Source organism: Apodemus sylvaticus, chromosome 2, assembly GCF_947179515.1.
Source record: "Apodemus sylvaticus chromosome 2, mApoSyl1.1, whole genome shotgun sequence".
In the NCBI taxonomy this organism is placed as follows: domain Eukaryota; kingdom Metazoa; phylum Chordata; class Mammalia; order Rodentia; family Muridae; genus Apodemus; species Apodemus sylvaticus.
In genome coordinates this window covers 40,625,207-40,645,170 of record NC_067473.1, presented here as the reverse complement: position 1 = coordinate 40,645,170, position 19,964 = coordinate 40,625,207, and the positions used below count along the sequence as shown (strand labels likewise).

General features: G+C 37.4%; 2 protein-coding genes across 2 annotated transcripts in view; one reads left to right on the top strand and one right to left on the bottom strand.

Moving 5' to 3' along the window:
* Tes (testin LIM domain protein) overlaps positions 1-19,964 on the bottom strand; it is a 295,208-nt gene that overhangs the window by 221,757 nt on the left and 53,487 nt on the right. The gene's annotated exons all lie outside the window — the stretch shown is intronic.
* Tfec (transcription factor EC) overlaps positions 1-19,964 on the top strand; it is a 68,795-nt gene that overhangs the window by 1,171 nt on the left and 47,660 nt on the right. The gene's annotated exons all lie outside the window — the stretch shown is intronic.

Below are 19,964 nucleotides of genomic sequence, written 5' to 3'. Positions count from 1 at the left end.
CCTTAAATAGGTCAAACTTGAAGTTTATACTTGAGGAGTTAAAGAAACTTTTAAAGCTATATACTCAGTGGAATACATATCTTCACATTGTTTCATTACTTTGTCCGCTTTGTCTTCTTTGTGAAGCAGTAGAATAGTTTAGTGGATGAGTAGAGTTTGCTGAACTGAAACATGGAATTGATGTCAAAAGCAAAACAAGTTCCTTAGACATTAACTCAACTTAATGTCTTAGACATGAGCATTTAAATTCTCACTAGACAAGATACTTTGCAAGGTGTTTGTATACAATGTCAAATGAAAGCAAGTACACTTTTCAGAAATTGCAGTGATTTGCATAGTAGAAGTAGAAAATCATTCTTAAAAACAGTAGCTTGACAGCTGACTGAGACAGAGTCAGATACTTATACCCAACCACTGGACTGAAGTTGGGGACCCCTGTGGTAGAATTAGGGAAAGGCTGGAAGAAGCTGAGGAGGAGGGCAACCACATAGGAAGACCAGCAGTTTCAACTAACCCAGACGCCTGAGATCTCTCAGACACTGAGACACCAACCAGACAGCATACAGGAGCTGGTCTGAGGGCCCTGACACAGCAGAGGACTGCCTGCTCTAACCTTGGAGAGACTTGAGGGCCCAGGGAGTGGCTAGGCCAGTCAGTGGGGTGACATCTTCTTGGAGATAGGGGAGCATCGGAATGGGATGAGGAAATATTACTACTACTACTACTACTTCTATTATTATTATTATTATTATTATTATTATTATTATTTTACAGTCCAGTCATTGCCCCCTTTTGGTCCTCCCTCTGACAGTTATTATATTATATTTATAATAATTTTAATAATAGTTATTCAATTAGTGGCTTGAATAGTCAGAAAGGCAAAAGGAAGGCAGAAATGAAAGAACAGAGTCCTTCCACAATGGCTTGAATACACAGATGGAAGCTGTTTCGAACAGCCGTGTGGATAATTACATAATATCTGTGCAAATCCTGTAAGTTCATGCTTTGTCCATCGGTGTGCAACTAAAACTATCTCAAGTCAGCTCACCATTGCAGATTTCTCTGGGCGCTCAACTCTTACAGTTAAAAAACGACCAAGACAACACCAGAATAAGACATGTAGGTTGGGCAGATTCAAAAAAGGGCCAAGTGTACAAATGAATTGTGTTTGTCACACTGTTGTTTGCGAATGTCACATTGATAGGAACACGTGCTTGGCAGCAAGTAATGCTACTGTAGATAGCAAAATCTACTCCAGTTTCATGTGTAGTATATATTGTGACCCAGCAGAGGAGTTCAAGATATAAAGCAGTAGGATGACAGAGGCACAGAAATCACAAAAGCAATGAAGACAGGGGAATAGAGGACTGGTAGGAGAGAACAGAGAGAGTGGCACAGTGAAGAGTGAAGATTCTATAAAGTGTTCCTTTGACAGACCCCAGTTTCAATCCAGGACTCTGTGAAGATGGGCTGCAGGTGTTTGGAGATGTCTTAGCATTTTTGCCTTCCCACCCTTCCCCAGCTCGGGTGAGAAGATGCTAGCTGTGATTCTGTGAAATTGGATTCTTTGTGGCATGGAAAGCCCTGACCATTTCAAACTAAAACAAATCTAAGAGTGGAGGTGATTTGTATTATAAATTAAGAAAATAGGGAAAGGCAAGCACTGCAGAGGTAAAAGGGTATTGTGCAATTTCCTCAAGAGACCAGTGTTAAAAATAGGTTGGTTGCTTGGCGTAGTGGTGAATGCTTGTGATCCTTACATGGGCACCAGAGGTGGGAAGATCATGAGCTCAGGATCCAGGATAACATGGGAGAAAGTGAGTCCCTATCCAAAGGCTAAAAAATATTCCTGGAGGAAAACATCTTATCAATATATATATATTGATAACAATATCAGTTGTTCCCAGAGAAAACAGCATATTGAGACCCATTAAGCTGCACCTTTTTTCTGTTATCTTTTTAAGCTTAAAAGAAGAGGTGAGAATTTGTGGTAAACATTAGAGTTGAGTTAATGAAAGGTATTCAAGATGCTAGAGGTGCACTTCTGACAGGTTCCCATGCTCTCAAGTCCTTCTGGGTTTCCTTGAAAGTTTTTTATTTTTTATTTTTTAATTTTTTATTTGTTTTGTTTTCTTGAATATGATCTTCATTTACATTTCAAATGGAGAAACCTTTCCTGGTTTCCCCCCTCCCCGAAAAACCCCACCCCCTCTTCCCACCCCTGCCTCCAAGTATACGCCCCTCCACCAGACCCACTTTCACCTATCCCCCTAGATTTCCCTTTGTTGGGGCATCTATTGAGCCTTCAGTGGACCAAGGACCACTCCTCCCACTAATGCCAGACAAGGCATTCCTCTGTCACATTTTTGGCTGGAACAGTGTATACCCCTTGGTTGATGATTTTGTCCCTGGGAGTCCTGGGACATCTGGGTGACCAATAGCCTTGCTCTTCCTATGGGGCTGTAAAACCTTCAGCTCCTCCGGACCACCCTCTAGCTCCTCCATTGGAGACCACACGTCCAGTCCAATGGTTGGCTGCTAGCATCTGCCTCTGTGTGTGTAAGGCTTTGGCAGGGCCCCTCCAGAGACAACCATGACATGCTCCTTTTGGTATGCACTTCTTGCCATCCATAATAGTATTGGGGTTTGGTGACTGTTTACAGATGAATCCCCAGGTAGAGCAGTCTCTGGGTGTTTTTAAATTATCTCTGTGTTATCTGTTTTTTTAATTATCTATTGTATTTATTGAACCATTTTTTAGTTTGCCTAAAAAGACATTATGTTTATGTTCTAATTAATTCCCTTGACACACCTATCTTGCCTTTTACTCCCTCTTATACTTCTTTCTAACACAAACATGCTTCTAATACTTAGAAGACAGTGTGCAGGTGAATACATATTTGATTTTCATAGTATGTAGACCCAAATAAAAAGGTAAACCAGGACTTTCTACATAATTCTGTTCTGAGCAGTTTTACACAAAGGTCTACATCCGGACCTGGGATGCTGGCTCTGTGTATAGCCAGGTGGTAGTACTCACATCTTCTCTTAAAGGCTCTGCAGATGCAAATGCATTTGAACACACTGGACTGTGTCTTGCCAACAGCTAGCAGGGAGCATTTAAACTACCAAATTTTAAACTTTGAATCTAGATTTCTCCTTAATAACTTTTAGTGATCAGACATCCGACCCTTTGATACACTCTCAGATGCTTCTCTCCAATTTGAAAAACTACTTTCCCTCCTCTACAATTATAATTTGCCGGCAATTTTCCGGCAAAGGATGATTTGTGCTTTCTATTAAAACTGCACACACCATAGTATTTTTTTCTAAGCTCATACAAACCTTTTACATCTTCTTCAGTATTCTCAAAATTTAAAGCACCAGTGTCTTTCTTCCTGCCCTTTCCATCTTTCTTCTTTCTAACGGAAAATAACCATTGCTTATAAGCTTTGGAGAATTTCTTGCCAAACTTCCTTATGAAATGTTTGGGAAGTCTGGAACATATCTTCTCTTAAACTGAGCAGAGAGAAACTTGTCAATGGGCCTGCAAAATGTGTTCACCAATGACACCATCCTCTGAAGAAGCTAAAGACCACGCCAGTTAAGTTAAGCTAAGAATGGTGATGGCATCTGCCCATGAGCAATGTAGGTGTTCCCATAATATAACATAAATAAAAAACATGTTATATTAAAATGTATAGGGGTGTGAGAAGATCATTGAAAGATGAGGGAGGAAGGGTGCCTTGAACAATAATTCCCTATTCTCTAGATAGCTGAACAATGGGAGAAAAGACTTAGAGCAAACATTTAGCGCACGGTGGTTTCCTTTAGAGCTTGGGGCCATTGTGAGAAATAGCAAGAAGGAGGTATGGAGAGATAAAGGGGAGACAGACCTTGAAAAGCTCTGTTTATCTTAAGACTTGGAGGATTTTGATAGAAATCTAGAAGTAGTTTGAGCTGACACATCAGCATGAGTATTTGCTTAAGCTCTTTGGCTCTAGTCAGCTAGAAAGATTAGAAGACTGCAATGGTTAGCTGTGTATTTTTGTTTATAGAATGCTCTTAAGTCTGCTTTAACCCATTTGAGGTCCCAGAGCTGAGATAGGGAAGCAGACATGATTTCTTACCTGCAACAAGAAGGTCTGCCCAGCTGACATCTGTTTGCAACAGGAAAACCAGCTCTTTCAAATCAGCTCTCACTGGGCATACGTATTAACTACACAAGTTTTAGGCTCTTTGACCAAGCAGTACATAGTCAACACAAAGTGAACTCAATAGTTTTTTGTAGACATTTTGCCTCATAATGTTATTTCGTTTGGGTAAGTTTTATTTTGTTTTTATTTTTATTTTTTTGTCTTACAGGTGTTTTGCTTGTATATTATAGTTTCTGATTTTGTGTTTTCATGTTGAGTGTGTGTGTGTTTGTGTTTCTTGTGGTTTTTTTTTCCTTTTTAAATTCTGCAATGTTTTTAAATGTTAGTTTGTTCTCTAAAGAGAGAAAGAAAGAGCATGGAGTTTGATAAGTGGGTATATGGATAGGTGGGTAGGATCATGGAGGACTTCAGAGAGGGAAAAACATGACCAGAATATATTGAATGAATTTTTTTTATAAAAAGCTATATTGACTGATATCTTTGGAACATATTCTGAAAATATGAGTATTGTTGGTAATCAGAAAGCACATTACTGAGAACACGAGAGACCCTGAGTCTTGAAAGAGGATTGATATTGCTATGCAGTGACGTTTCCTGGTGCGGAAAGAGTCATTTCTGTGTTGACAGACATCGGCTCTCCAGCAAGTTGTTCGAGCAAACACATGATTCAGTGATTTCTCTGTGGTTGCCTGGTGTGGAGCTGATGGGACACACAGGGAAATAGGAAGTCAAATGAGCAGTTTTAGAGTGTTACTCATTTTCCATGTGACTTTGAATAAGTCTCTTTCTGCTTGTGTAAACTATAAGAATTAATGCTCGGTATGGAGAGTAAAGGTCAGGGCTCCAGTATAAGGGTAAATGATAAGGAATCTGTTGGAGCTTAAAGTCCATTCTAGTGCCTGAAAATAGCTATGGATTTCTTAAGAGGTCAAACTTGGTTTGGACACAAAGAGCTCTGAGACAAGAAATCTATCTCTGAGCATGAAAGGAAGTTCTTTTCCTGCTTCCTTCTGAAGTCTCAGTTCCACATTTCTGAAGCATTTTCATAGCATGGAATCTGACAAGGAGCTACTACTGCAGCTCCTCATACTGTCTTCTAGGAAAGTAGTTCTCCTCTTAGGGAACTCTGCTTTGGGATAAAACATCCAGAGCACAGTGAAGGAGAGAATTGGGTAGCCATGCACACTTTAGGAAGGAACTGTGAGTTTGCTTTTACTCCATAAGATATTACATGTTGTTCCCCTGTTCTCCAAAATGTATTGCCAATTCATTTATGTTCTGTTGGTTGTACTGACATGTCTCCATCCCAGTAAACACAGCCAATGAGATGTATCACAATGCTTTTCTAGATGTGTATAAAAATGAAACAAATTACACAGCAACAAAAAAAATCATACAGCCATTCACAAATTTGTAAGGAAAGGAGAAACTTTGTAAAAAAAAATAAGTAGAGAAGTCCATATAAACTCTTTCATTGGGAAACCAAAGAGAGGGGCCAAGTACTAACCACTCCTGCACAAGCAGAAGTCCTCTTTGATGAATTTTAACACATGCCTAAATCAGTTAAATTAGGTGAAATCTCTCTCCCCACTCCACACCTTTTCTTTCCTTCTCTCCTGTCTCCTCCTGTCATCTTGCCTCCTTCTTTCTCTTCTCTCTGTCCTCTACTACCTCTTTTTATTCCTCATGTTTCCCATAGTTGTTTTCTTCTTAGGTGATAATAGGAAACCTTGATTATGCATTAATTGTGTGCTTTTTATGTACTAAAGTATCCCCAAGCTCTGTCACATTTTAATCTGACAATACTCTAAAGGCAAGTGGCACTGTTACTATTCCTCTAAAGGGAAAATGATGATTTGAAGACTAGTTGACTTTCTCAAGACGGCTAATGAGTGAGCAATGTAGTGGGACTGGAATGGATCTGGGTCTACCCAGTACTTAAACTCTTCATTTGTTAGAGACAAGCCCTCGTCTTCATTGCAGGAGAGGGGAAACAGTTCAGTGATGGGGGAATCAATGCTATCCTAACAGTGCTTCCAAGTCTCACGCAAGGATAACGAGGCCTCTAACTGTATTCAATTTGCAAAAGTAGCAGATGCAGAGGTAACAAGGGACAAAAAAGATGTCTGCATTTCATGAAAGAAAGGGGCAAAGTGAAGAGACTCATTAATGTCGAAGCAGTAGATGGATAACCGGGGACAAATATCAAGTAGATTTGCTTCAGTTTGGGCAGAGAAAGGTCATTGATTATTTTTGGTTAAACTGGTTCACAGAGGCCAGGTCTCCACTAAAAAAGGGGAATTAATTGCTTCCATTTCCCACTAATTGCCTCAACATTTCCCTTTGCTTTGTCATTGGAGATTTGGTCAGAGAGGAGAAAAGTCAAAAGTCAGAGTCTGATGGAATCTACATAAAAGGGAGTCTGAGGAGACCAAATTATGGCGTTTGGTGCAATAATGATAATGATATTTAGCATTTTCCCTGGGAGTGCTGTGGATTTTTAGAGCCCTTTTCAATCTTTAATCAGACCATAGGGCACATTTAAAAGAGTTCACTGTTTTTATTTCCATCTAGAGGATAAGGCATCACAGAGCGATGGACTGACCCAGGGCAAGTCTCCTGAGATGTTAATCCCATACATTAGATCATACCCTCCAATGTTGAGTTTTAGCTCGAAGCCCAGGTTCTTCCAGTGGCTCAGTTCATTCTTGTTCCTCCAGTCTTTAGGATTTTTACACACTTTTGTTTGAGATGACTGTCTCTTGTGAGGATTGAAAAAATTACCCAAGAAAACAGTATGGAATTATTTTTGGTACTATAAACACTTGTTTTCTGCCTGTTCATGTTGGAGTTATTATCATGTGACAAGACCATGTACCTTGTGTTTGGTTGCTGGTTAAGTTAGTCTTTAAAACCCTTTATAGCACCAAGTCCTGTGGGGTTTATCTGGGGTTTATCTGAGGTTTATCTGGTTTATTGTTTTGGAAGCTAATGTGGCAATTTAGAAAGCAGAGTAACAGTATTCTGCACATGTTCGGTGGGTGTTAGATCATCTGGCTTCTATGGTTTGCTGACAGTTCCTTCTAAGTAAGATCTGCCTCTTGAGGAAGTTCCAAACCTGCAATAGCAACTCTTTCTTTGCTGGGTAACCAGAAATGCAAGCTGTTGTTAAGAGTATCATGCATTCTCAGAAACATGTGTTAGAAGGAACATAGGCTTTAAAGCAAGATGGTTAGATTTCCAAACTGCCTCTGTCATAATCAGCTTTCTGACGTTGTATTATTTATGGAATTCTGCATTCTTCATTTGTAAACTTGATCTATCTACTAGGAGTTTTATGGCTGTCAAATGAGAAACCAATATAATGCTTATCAATCAATTAATGCCTGTTCAGAATAGCAATTTTGCAATGCTGGCCATTATGCTTATTAGTGCTATTATTGGATATTTGCAATGTATTGAACAATTTACTATTGATGGGACTACACTTAAACAGCATATGCTATGCATGTCACTACTTAATAAAATATGTTATTTGAACAAGAGGCTTTCAACATTATGGTGTACTTGAGCTGGATCATCTTCCTGTAGCATACAAGCTTTCATCCAATATTTGGATAATTTTTCAAAACTAAGTGATTGTGATTAGATCATGCTTGGGAATTATTTGAGAATTATGTTGTTGTATAATATTCATTGTGCCATTAAGTGAACATGCATCCTGGGAAGTAATGTATGGTCCAAATCCACATGGTTTGTCATTCCATGTGGAGTCAGGCTGGGTCATTGATTCTAAAACTTGCAATCTATCATCACAGCTTTGTAAGCGCTAGAATACATTTCCACATTGCCCTTTGTCGATGAGCAGTTGGATCATGCACTTTCACCTCCATTTGCAAATATAGTAATTATACATTTTCATGGTTAACTCCATTTTGAAAAGATCTTACTCATATTGAGAATAACTAAGAACTGTGGCATCACTTTCCCCGCATCCACCACGGGATTTTTCTTGGTGGTTTTATTTTCATATAATAAAGTATTAAGCCAATGTATCAATGTCCTAATTAACAAATGTGGTTGTCTGTGCATATATGCGATCCCAAGTTCTCTTCTTCACCTCCTGCCCCGTGCCTTCTTTCCACAGATAACAGACAATCCATAGGTCTTTTCCTCCCTTTGTAGATATTGTGGACTCACTCCAATGTGATGTGAGCCTCGATTGTCAGGTGAGCAGCTTACAATTTCTTGAACTTGTTATTCCTAAACAATGCAATTCAGTAAAACTCTCTTCAAATATATAAACAGAACACACCTCAGAAACAGCAGACCCTGAGACTGTATACATGGGAAACCTGGTCTGATGATTTTGATTAACTTGACTGCTCAAGTCAGTCAAAATGTAATCACCAATTCAGGCAATGGTTTTGACAGCTTTTTTGGCCCGCTGATTGCTGATTTGGTTGGCTTGCCTGTCAGGTTGAAGTGGTCAGATTGACTGGAGACATTCTAACAGATAAATTTGACTCAGGAGGACGTGGGTGGCTGTATACCAGAATCTACTTTAAATAACTTCATTTAAAATCTTCCCCTATTTCCCTAGGACTAGGGAGAGAAGTTTGAAAGTGACATGCTATACAGCATTTGACTTTCTAGACTGAGATGTCTCAGCGATAGTTAGAGTTGGCAATGTATTTATAGGCTACAACACAATCACATTTCTCCTGATGCACACACAGTTCAATAATACTGAAACTTTATTCCAACTTTGGAGCATCCTAAAGAAGTCATTTTCCTTGACTTCTCTGAAAGGTCGATGATAGACATGTGACAATAAATGACTTCTCAGATACTTATTTGTCAGTGTTTTATAGTAAACAGAGCTGACCTTGCTAGTAGTTACAGTCCTTTTAGGGAGAATGTATGAACGAAAATGAAAATAAAACACTGAATCGAAGTTTTTATGAGAGGCAAGAAAATTTTGGCTGAACTTTACTATTTGAACTAGTTTTAAAGGAAGCCATTTTAGGTATCAATTATAATGTCCCTTCAGAAACTTGATTTTGCAATGAACTTCCAAACTTGGGCAAGACAAAAATAACACTGTAAAAAATGGAAAGAATGATTTATGCTTATATTATAGTCTTAAATTTTTATGGGGAAGACATAATGAGGTTATTGTCTGCTCTGAGCATATTTTTATAAAGTCTGGTTTATGTTGGTTGAGTAGCCTAATGTGTTTACATTGAGAGTCTGAAATATCCTGTTATTGTTAGAAAGAATTATTTATGTGCTGTTCGTTAACTACCCCCAAATTCTTACTTTTCATGTAAAAATGTTTTTCAAATGTTTTGGATTTAGATGTTATCTCATGTACTTAAAAAACATTAAATTCAATGGTAAGTTTAAATACAAGTTAGAGACAGAGTGTTTGCAAAAGACTTTAAAATAGTGACACATTTCTTCAGATAGCCTAACCTTTATATTTTCTTTTTTTATAGTCATTTAATCTATCATGTATTTTTTTAAATTTGTGATTGATCAAGGGAAAGGAAGCTTTGGCTTTGCTTCCAAGTTTATGTTTTTTAGCCATAATATGTGTAATTATTGTTAGCAATAAAGCTGTTTACTGGCATGAAAGAGACAGCTATGTAAAATTTCTTACTGTAAAAAAAATTATCGGGGGCATGGTGCTGTATATTTATTTATCACATGTCCTTAACGAACTGCAGCATAATTTTTCATACTGTTCTGTGATCATCTTGAAAATGAATGTCAATTACACATGTCAGACTATTCCAAATTTATGTTATGGAAAATAACTCAGGAGGATGAATTTTGCAATGTTCCCTCCTTGGCATTAGAAATTTTCATGAAAATATTTGTTACCCTGAGTCACAAAATGTTCAATGATGGCTCCTGTCTGGGAACAGGGAGTTGGTCTGAGATGTGTTTGGGTACTTGCTTCGGTCTATCATATACTCCTACCTTGTACCTTATTGTGTAGGCCATAGTGTAAGGATTCTCAACTCACTAGCTGGATAAAAGGTAGACAGAATAACAACACATGTATTTGATTAAAAGCAGACCATATAGACTGAGTTATACTATTATCATTAAACTGTGAATGTACTTTTTCACCTAAAAGTGAGCAACAGAATAGAGGTAAGTAGATTTCATCTGCTTATACGTCTGTAATCTTTATTTCTCTGCAACTTAGCTAATTAATTGAAATATCTATAAACGATAGTGGCTACAGGTGATTAAGTCAGAGATCATAAAAGGGATTAATCAATAGCAATAAAAATTCTCCATGAATAAATAATATTGTTTAAGAATCTCATTCAAAGCAACTCAATTGCTTTTACTATAACCTTGTAGCTGCATATTAAAAAGTTTAGTTTGTATGCTAGAGATCACTCATATTTCCTGAGCCTCTGAAGGAGACTAGAGTTACCAATGGTGGAAACATCAAGATATCAAGTTGTCTGTTTATTAGACCATTATTTTCATTGTGCTCATGGGAGGAGATAGTATTTAATGTTAATAAACTACCACTTTGACATTCTAAAGTACTCTACAAGTCATAACAAAGAAGTCAGAAACATGTTTGCAAGTATTATGAAGAGTTTGTAAGGATAGATCAGGGAGGTCTTGATTTGGGGGTTCATTGGTGTTCAGAGAGGCTCCAATGCCCTAGGCTAAGCCTCATAGAACAGCCTGCAGTTGTTCTGCTCTCTTCCTTTCTGTGTATTCCCTTTGGTCTAATGGAGTCCTTTTCTTCATTGGATCCCTCACATTCTTCCCACTTGGTCTGGCCCCTGCTTTTTGACAGTCAGCCCTTTCTAATTAGAGTTCCATGCCTTTTTCTTCTTAGGTCATTCATAGCCTGTGCAGCCCCCTTGCTGCCGCCATTGAAGTCAGTCCTATAACAATATGTAATTACTACTCCACAAGCCTTTAGCTGCATCTGGGCCTTCCATTCCACCTGGAGGCACTCCAGCCCACTTTCCATCTCACTGGGCAGATGATTTTTGTATTTGGCTTCTCTCCTCCTGCTTCAGACCTCCTTAACTCTCTCTTTATTATGAGTAGATGAATTTGCAAAGAATTGCATTGAAATAATCTAATACAACAAAAGAATCACAGAAATGGGAAATGTCAGATTCCATTTCTCAGAAAGAGAGTGTTTCTGATAAAACTTGGGTTTTTGCCTTGATCTACCACTTATTCTCAGTGGCTGACTATTCAGTCGTCCATTTTCCTTGGGTCTTCTTCTGCCCGTGTTTAATAATCAATTGCCTTCTGCACCTGCAGTGTCTCTATAAGCACACATGCAAACATATATGTACACACACCTCTCTTCACTCTAGAACCACTGAAGTAACTGAAATATGGAAAATGTATCATCTTGTTTATGATTAGGGGCCACCTATTCCTCAGAACACACATATGAACTATAAAAAAAAAAGGAAAAGAACTTTAGAGCATGAGTGGAACCTTTGAAGTGTTCCTTGGAAACCACTGGATAGCATCACTTATGCAAAGACTGATGAGTGCTTGGTGCCGAGTGAAGCCTACCTCACACATCACTGCATTCTTGATGCTATATCGCACAGGAATCTGGTGCAGACAAAGAAACTTGGAAGGCATTCGCATGCATCTGGACTTTCAAACTACATTACCAAATGAGTTCCTCCACAGAGCTTGTGCAGAGAGAGGGGTCAGCACCCTACCTAAGTCTAAGTCATGAGATGTTGTTCACAATTCACTGTCCCTGCAGACTGCTTTCCATCCTCTGCCCATAGCTGGAAAGTATGCTCCTGAGAGTCTGCAGTGACCCACCGATTTCCAGGTTATTAACAGCATCTCTTAATCATTTTCTTCTCTAAGTGGCACCTGACTTTGTGAAACACTTCCTTAGTCTCTGTCCTACTTTGACCTTGTGATCTTACACTGCCCTCATTTGTTGGTACATCTGTGAGATGTTGGTTTCTACCACCCCTTGGTGCTCCTTTGTTTCTACCACCCCTTGGTGCTCCTCAGAGTTCCAAATGCTCTGTTCTTCTGGATGAACTTAGAAAAAAATGATTCAGTGATTTCTTCCAAGTCCATCCTTCTACCTAGCTCTGTACTTCAGCTCTTCACAGCCTCCCTCTGAGGAATTCCTCAGACTCTGATTTCATTAAGTCAGTGCTGAATTTGTTTTGTTTTTCAAAATATACTTTGTTTCATAATACCTTTGTACATCTCTTCTAACCTCATATCATGGAATCATAAGTGACTACTCTTTCTCTTTATCCCCTGTGTAAATTCACCAGAGCTACATACTGTTAATCATTACTTTGTGTATATTATGAGACACAGTTGGCTTATATTTTACAACTACAAAATCTATTCCCATTCTTGGGCTTTCTATTCTACTTTCCCAAGTTACTAAGTAAATCGTTGTTTGGTTTTGGTCCTAGCATGGTCATTTAATAAATAACTTAGTCTCCTTGTCATTACTGGAGGCATATTTCTAAAGTTGTGAACTGACTATGACTCTATGTTCCCCCAAACCCCAGTAGTTCAATAGGGCTTTAAGGTTAAAGCCTAGAGCAGTATCTTCACCTCTTTATCAGTTGTCTTCAGTATTGCTTTCTGTGTTTATTTTTCTTCGTGTATATTTTGTTGAGGTCAGTGTGAGAAGAGGAAATGACGGGAGAAAAAGAGACAGAGTGAAGAGAGGAAGAGAGAGAGAGAGAGAGAGAGAGAGAGAGAGAGAGAGAGAGAGAGAGAGGGAGAAAGGATTTTCAGTGTAATTTGTGCTACAGGAACATTTTGTTAGCATCAAGAGGTTAATTGAAGGCACTGTATTTGGGGAACTGTTTTTTTTACCCAGTATTTTCTCAAGTAAAGCTATGATTGAGAAATCTCATATTCTCAGCATTTCTAGGTTAGTTATTTCTTCAAAGTCCTCAGCAAAATCCATAATGTCACCATAATGAAAAACTAATAAAAAACATTATCTTTGTTCCTTACTCATTGCTACTGTAACGATTGTGTTAAAAAACCTAGTGATTTGAAATGAAGACAGAAATGCGTTGTGTTGAAATCTGGTGGACAGGGTGCTTGCAAAGCTACCCCGGGATACACTCAGGGCGTGAGCAAGGCTTTTCCCCTTTCTAGGAGATCTAGGGAGTTTCTGTTGCCTGGCCTTCCCAGCTTTTATGCATTTTACTTTCCTGTGTCTCCTTGATTTCAGCTCTTATTGCCACATCTCCTTTTCATATGACCCTAAAGGTTATGCTGGACCTGAACAGTAATCCCAGGTTAGATGTCCATGGTAGAAACGTCCTTATATCTATAGAATTCCTGTGTAATTGAATATTACTTATCCAGGTTCCTTCTGGGATCTTCTGAGGTCCCGGGGCTTCAGATGTTAGTAACTTTGATAGGGGAGGTATTACTTTATAACTACAAAGTCATAAAAAATTATTAAGAAGGTTTAAAAAAGTTAAAATATCTTCCTAGTACAGTTTGTTCTCCCCTTATGTCGCTGATTTGAAGATGTTTTTCATTATTTTATAGTTGGTTTCTTTTCTCAAAAAAAAAAATACGGAAAAGAGATCCTGAGTCTGAAATTCTACCAGAAAATTCTCTGTGCATTACAAATAGCAGTATCGCCTAGCATTTGAGTTTCATTTTTCTTCATTAAGTAATATTGAAGAAAGATTTAGTATGTATTTATTCTGTCATGGTAAATCTATACAACTTCCTTATAGATTTAAAAATATTTTATTAGTAAGTGGTGTGTGTGTGTGTGTGTGTGTGTGTGTGTGTGTATGTACATCAGGGGCCAATTTTGTGGGGCTGTACAAGCTGCAAGGTTTTTGCTGTGAAACTATAGGAAAGTCCTATTATCTGTCTGCATTTGAGAACCCCCCCCCCCCCCCCCCCGTGGAAGTGTGGAAACAGCTACTTGAATGACTGGGATGTATTATTTAACTTTGTGGGTCAATGTCTTTATTTTTGCATTCAAGACTTTTGAGTAGTTCACCAGTCTTTTTGCTTTTTTTTCCTAGTGAATTAAAATTCCTTGGGTGTATAATTTTTGCAGCCATAAACATTTGAAACAAATGTTTCCTTAATTCCGAAGAAGCACTGTTCTTTTGATAAAGAGGAGGTCAATCTATGGCAATTGTATTACTGAGGGTCATTCCTAAGGTGACACAATACTTGAGGAATTTGGTATTACACACATTTTAATAACAGGTGCATGTGAAACATAGAAAGCCAAAAATCTATCACATAGAGTAGTTAAGTAAAACAAAGACAAGATCAGTTTTACCCTTTTCTTGTAAATGGTACCAATCTCTACGAAAATTGAGTGATGGAAATGTACTTATGAACGGAGCCAGTGTCGCAGTTTGTCAATCAAAATGAATAATCTCAAAGTCTAATTTTCAATTAGATTATTTTAATATTTAACTACCTAAAATGCCCCAATCATATTCTTTAGAAAATTGTTAGACTAGAATACTGCATTTCTAATGATGACATTTTATTATGATAGAAATGACTTCATTAATTGATGATCATACATCAACCCATAAAGTAGATAAAAGATATAAAAAATTAGCAGTCAGACAGAGTTTAGAGCCATTTTAATTGTTTAGGTTTGTTCCCTGAAGCATAAACCTTTATATGACATTTTAGGTATTACAAAAATGTAGAAATTTCACACACACAGCCACACACACACACACACACACACACACACATGAATACCTATATGCATATATATTAATTACAACCAAATTAAATAGCCTGTGAAGTTCTTTTATAAAGTTCAAATAAATTCACATTATATTGGGATAATCCCAAATGCAAATACTGGGATATAATAAAAATGATAAATGCAGTACATGTGGAATGGAATGATGTAAAGTATTTAAAAATTAGTGAGTTTTGTATTCTTATCACAAACATTCTCTTTTGTGACTTCAGATCTATTCTAGAACATGGAGAATTTTTTAAAAAGTGCATTGGTAACTTTCCAAAAATATTTGAAACATGACCTTTTAAAGAAGCCAGGACTGTTTCCCATTTATTCTCTGCACCATTGAAAGAACATTTGCTACTTCATAATGAAAATAATATCAAAAGGTCACTGGGGATGAAAAATAGTACAGTCAAGCATTGCAGGAGAGTTTTGCTTTAACCGACGAGTGAATAAGAAATACAGAGAATTATTAAAACATGTTTGTTGACTTATCTTTATAAATATTTAAGCTTTTGTGAAATCAGATAACCCCTCCCTTTTCATCCTCTTGTTCCCTAGTTTCCACAGGTCCTCAATGTTAAGCAAATGTAACAATAATAGCTGGAGAGTCTAGATGAGGAGCCACGTGTCAAACAGAAGACGTGTCTTTTGTCCTTACAGCTTTGATTACATGACTCTATAAAGCTTTTTTCCAAGTTCCTTCCATTTCTCTGAGAAATTCATCATTTTCTTTTTATTTACAGTAGAAAATGTCATCCCATTTTGTATATGCACCATATTTTCATTATCCATGCATTATTTATTAGACATGCAGATTGCTTTCAACTTAATAGTGTCCATATCATAGGCTGTAGTGTACTATGCCCAGGTCTGTATATCTGGGTTATGTGGTAGTTAATTTTGTTGAGAAGATCCAGGATGTATTGATTTATACTTCCACTCATAGTGTTACAAATAGTGTGTAACTGTTTCTTTCCCCCATCTATACCAGCCTTAGTTATTATTGATAATTATGACGGCCATTCTGATGGGGTAACATGGATCTTATAATGGTTTCCTAATGAATAGGAATATCAAACATACTTTTATGTCTTCCATCATCATTTGTATTTATTCTTTAGAGAACATGCCATTTAGTTGCACAGTTAATTTTTTCTTTTCTTTTATTGCTTGAAAATGTCAGTGCATGTTATTTTTTGTTCAAATTCACCTTTTCCTGTCCCTTCTAGTTAGTCCCCTACCTATCCTCTTCCTGATTATCCTCCCAACTTCATTATGTAGTCTGCTTTTATAACCTACCAAGTCCACTTAGTGCTCCCTGTATGTTCATGGGTGTATGCCTACCTATTGGAGCATGCGGTAACTCTCGGGGACCCTATCCATAAAGCAAAATGTCTCCTTCTAGCAGCCATCAATTTCCAAAGGCCACTTATCTAGGAGTGAGACTTCTTGTGGCCCACTCTAATCTATGTTAGGATTTGGTTGACTTGTTATTACACAGATTGTGGTCGTACAGGCTCAGGTGATAAGAGTCCCTGTGTGTAAATGGTGCTGTTGTATCTATAAAATACTGTTTCTCCACAGAAGCCTACTACCTCTGGCTCTTACACTCGCTTCTTTGTTGATCTCTAGTGTTCTCTGCACGGATAGGTCATGATATTACCATTCTATTTAGAAGGAAGATTCTAAAGATTACTCTCCTGATACTAATTTTAAAAATCAGGATATTTGATTCTTGGGACTTAATCTTTGAGCTATTTGCATCCTCCATTATGAGCTATCTGTCAGATGCATACCTGTTAAGAGTAGTATACAATTCCAATTCCTATCAAAAATCAATTTTCATAGTGACGGGCATGACTATTCATCCATTTTTTTTAAGCCAGAGAACTCAGTTTTTATGACAATGTGTGCTGAAACATCTATTTGATCCATTTTCCTTTTCTTCTTGACTGCCTTCACTCTTATCAGATAGCTGTAGTTTAAGCAGCATCTATTTTGTTGACCAAAACTTATTTACCCTTGAAAAATTATGGACTTAATTTCTACCACTTAAAATCTCGGGTGAAGGAAACAAAACCATTAAATACCTAACAAATGGAAAGCAGAAGTCCCATTGGCCTCTGCAGTTCCAGTTTTGGACACAGCTCTCTGGTCTAGTTTCTCCTCTGTGAACTTTCTTACCTATTACCTCCCATTCCACAGTCATTAAACAGTTGTTCCATCTTTCCCCAATACTTTTTCTCTTCACTGTTCCTCAAGTTCCTACACACTTAGCTACCAGGGCTATCCCTCAGTGTCTTCAATGCTATCTTCCTAGACTCTTGTAAGGTAATGTGTCCTTCCAAGTACACATATGCATAATCTTTTCTTCCTGTTTCCTAGAATACTTGAAGACACATAGTCATATGCATGATTGCTTGATTAAAATATTCACAAGAAGGGGGACCATATGCTTTTTTTTCCTTTTTAAAAAATTCTTTATTTTTCAATCATTTTAATCATTTACATTTCAAATAATAGTCTCCTTCCTGGTTACCCCTTCACAAACCCACCCATTCCATCCTCCCTCTCTTCCCTTCCCTTGAGGGGAAGGTGCTCCTCCACCCACTCACCCACTCCTGCCTCACTGCTCTAGCATCCCCCTATGCGGGGGCATCAAGCCTCCACAGGACCAAGGGCCTCCTCTCCCATTGATGCCAGATAAAGTCATGCTCTGATAAATGCAGCCATGGTCCCCTCCATGTGTATTCTTTGGTTTGTGGTTTAGTCAATGGGAGCTCTGGGTGGCCCACTTAGTGACCTAAATAGATTTAACATTAGATTCATAAGTTTAATATTCATTAATTCTTTTCATATAGCATGAAGCTTGGGAGCACTGACTGAGTGGTCCACTTAGTTGATGTTGTTCTTCCTATGGGGTTGCAATCCCCTTGAGATCTTTCAGTCCTTCCCCGAGCTCTTCCCTTGAGGCTCCCAGGCTCACTCAGATAGTTGGCAGTGAGTATATGCATCTGCATTTGTCAGGTGCTGGTAGAACCTCACAGGGAACAGCCATACCAGCCTCTTGTCAGCAAGTGTTTCTTGGCATCAGCATAGTGTCAGACTTTGGAATCTGAAGATGGGAAAGACCCCTAGGTGGGACAGTCTTTGTTCCAGTTTTTGTCAAAGAGGGACTGACCATACAAACTTTCTCACTATTGTAACCAGTCCAAATATCTACTGGACACGGGTCTGCATGCATTTGTTAAAGTAGCAGAAGCTACTTTATATTTGGTTGCCTTGCTCACATTTTATCAGGGAGTTCATGTTTGATTTTATGGCAACTTTTGGTTTTATAGATTTTGTCATATTTCACAATAATTATATGTTTAAATATTGTTGTGTTAGAATTTCACCAATTCAGGGAATCTCTTGTGTTTGCCATGTACTAGACACACAAAGATATTTGTAAAATTGAGCTGAGGGTTGTATCTTAGTGTTAGGTTAATTATTTAGTTTTCATGGTATATGAAAAGAAAATAATTGATGAATATTAAACTTACAAATATAATGCTAAATCTATTTAGTATCATGACCTTGAAGTATTCTCAATACTTTATAGTTATGTATATGGCTTGTATATAATGGTTGTACTGCTTTAAAACTCAAGTAAAGAAGTTAATTTCTGATATTGATTTCAAATTATTTATGACTCATAATTGTTCATCTCAACATAATTTTAAGAATCAGTAAAATTAAACAACAATTTGCTGGTATTGGCTTTTATCTTTTATATGCACAAAATGATAATTTGATTGAAGATTGCATATAAATATAACCAATAAGCACATATATATGTCACAGATGGAGTTATACAGGAAGCTAGATTTCTTTGAATCTCATTGAATGACAACATTTTACTGCTAGAATGATAGTTAACTGGGAAAATTCTTCTTGATAATACTCACATCTTGCTAAAGTGTTTTAAGTGTAGATTTTTCCTTTAAGACACATCATTGGAATTATCCAAATTCAAATGATTGAGACAGAGGAATATGTTACAATCACATTTCACATCATTATCCATTAAATGACTCTGGATTATATAATACTCAACTGAAATATGCTGACAGTTATGCAGAAATCCAAGTAAAACTTTTGATGAACTGAGTCCTACTTTCGTTCAGTAGTTACATCTCAATCAGACAGGCTCTGCTGTATAATTTTAGGTTTAGTCAAGATGAGATTTATGGGTGTATCATATTCACAGACTGCTATGAGAAAAGTAAGATTTGAAGAAATGAGTTATTAATCTTTACTGCAGAACATTAAGAAATGTCATTTGGCTATTCTGAGTTGGTACCTAGGAGGTAGAAGATTCATAAGCCCCCAAAATAGATGTCCTCTCACATACCTCTGTGAACTGAGACATAACTAATAGTCACCTATTATTCATTTGTGAAGTCCAAATATTGTCTTTCATTTATTATATTCAAACGGATTATAAATTTAACAAAATTTCTTAAGGACTGTCATGTTGTAGTGAACGTGGCTGTCTGTCATCCTTCTTAATGCTTGTTTGCGTGTTCATGTATAAGAGGTGATTTGTGTGTGTGTGTGTGTGTGCGTATATATATTGATGTATTTTATTTTTATGATCTTATTAGATATAAGCCTGTGTTTGCTTTACTAGCCAAAATAGTGGCAACAGAATATCTTGTTGCTGAGATGACTCTGATGTGATGTTTGCGGTTACTCTTTAGAATCTCTGTAGAGAAGTAGCTGCAGTTGGAGCACCTATCTCCTCCCAAGTTCTTAGTTTTCAGTCTGGATAAGTGCTCTCCCGGTGGAAGATGACATGTGGGCCATAGCTTTGTATCTGGAGAGGAAATACTTTCTCTTGGTGCTGATTTTATTTTAAGGAAACAAATGTTTGCTGAGTGGATGTTGAATTATCTATAAAGAGGTTACTTTTTAAAGGAAGCTATAATAACTATAATTCTACTTAAATTTGAATTTTATTTCAACTAATTTATATTGCTCATAACAAAATTTTA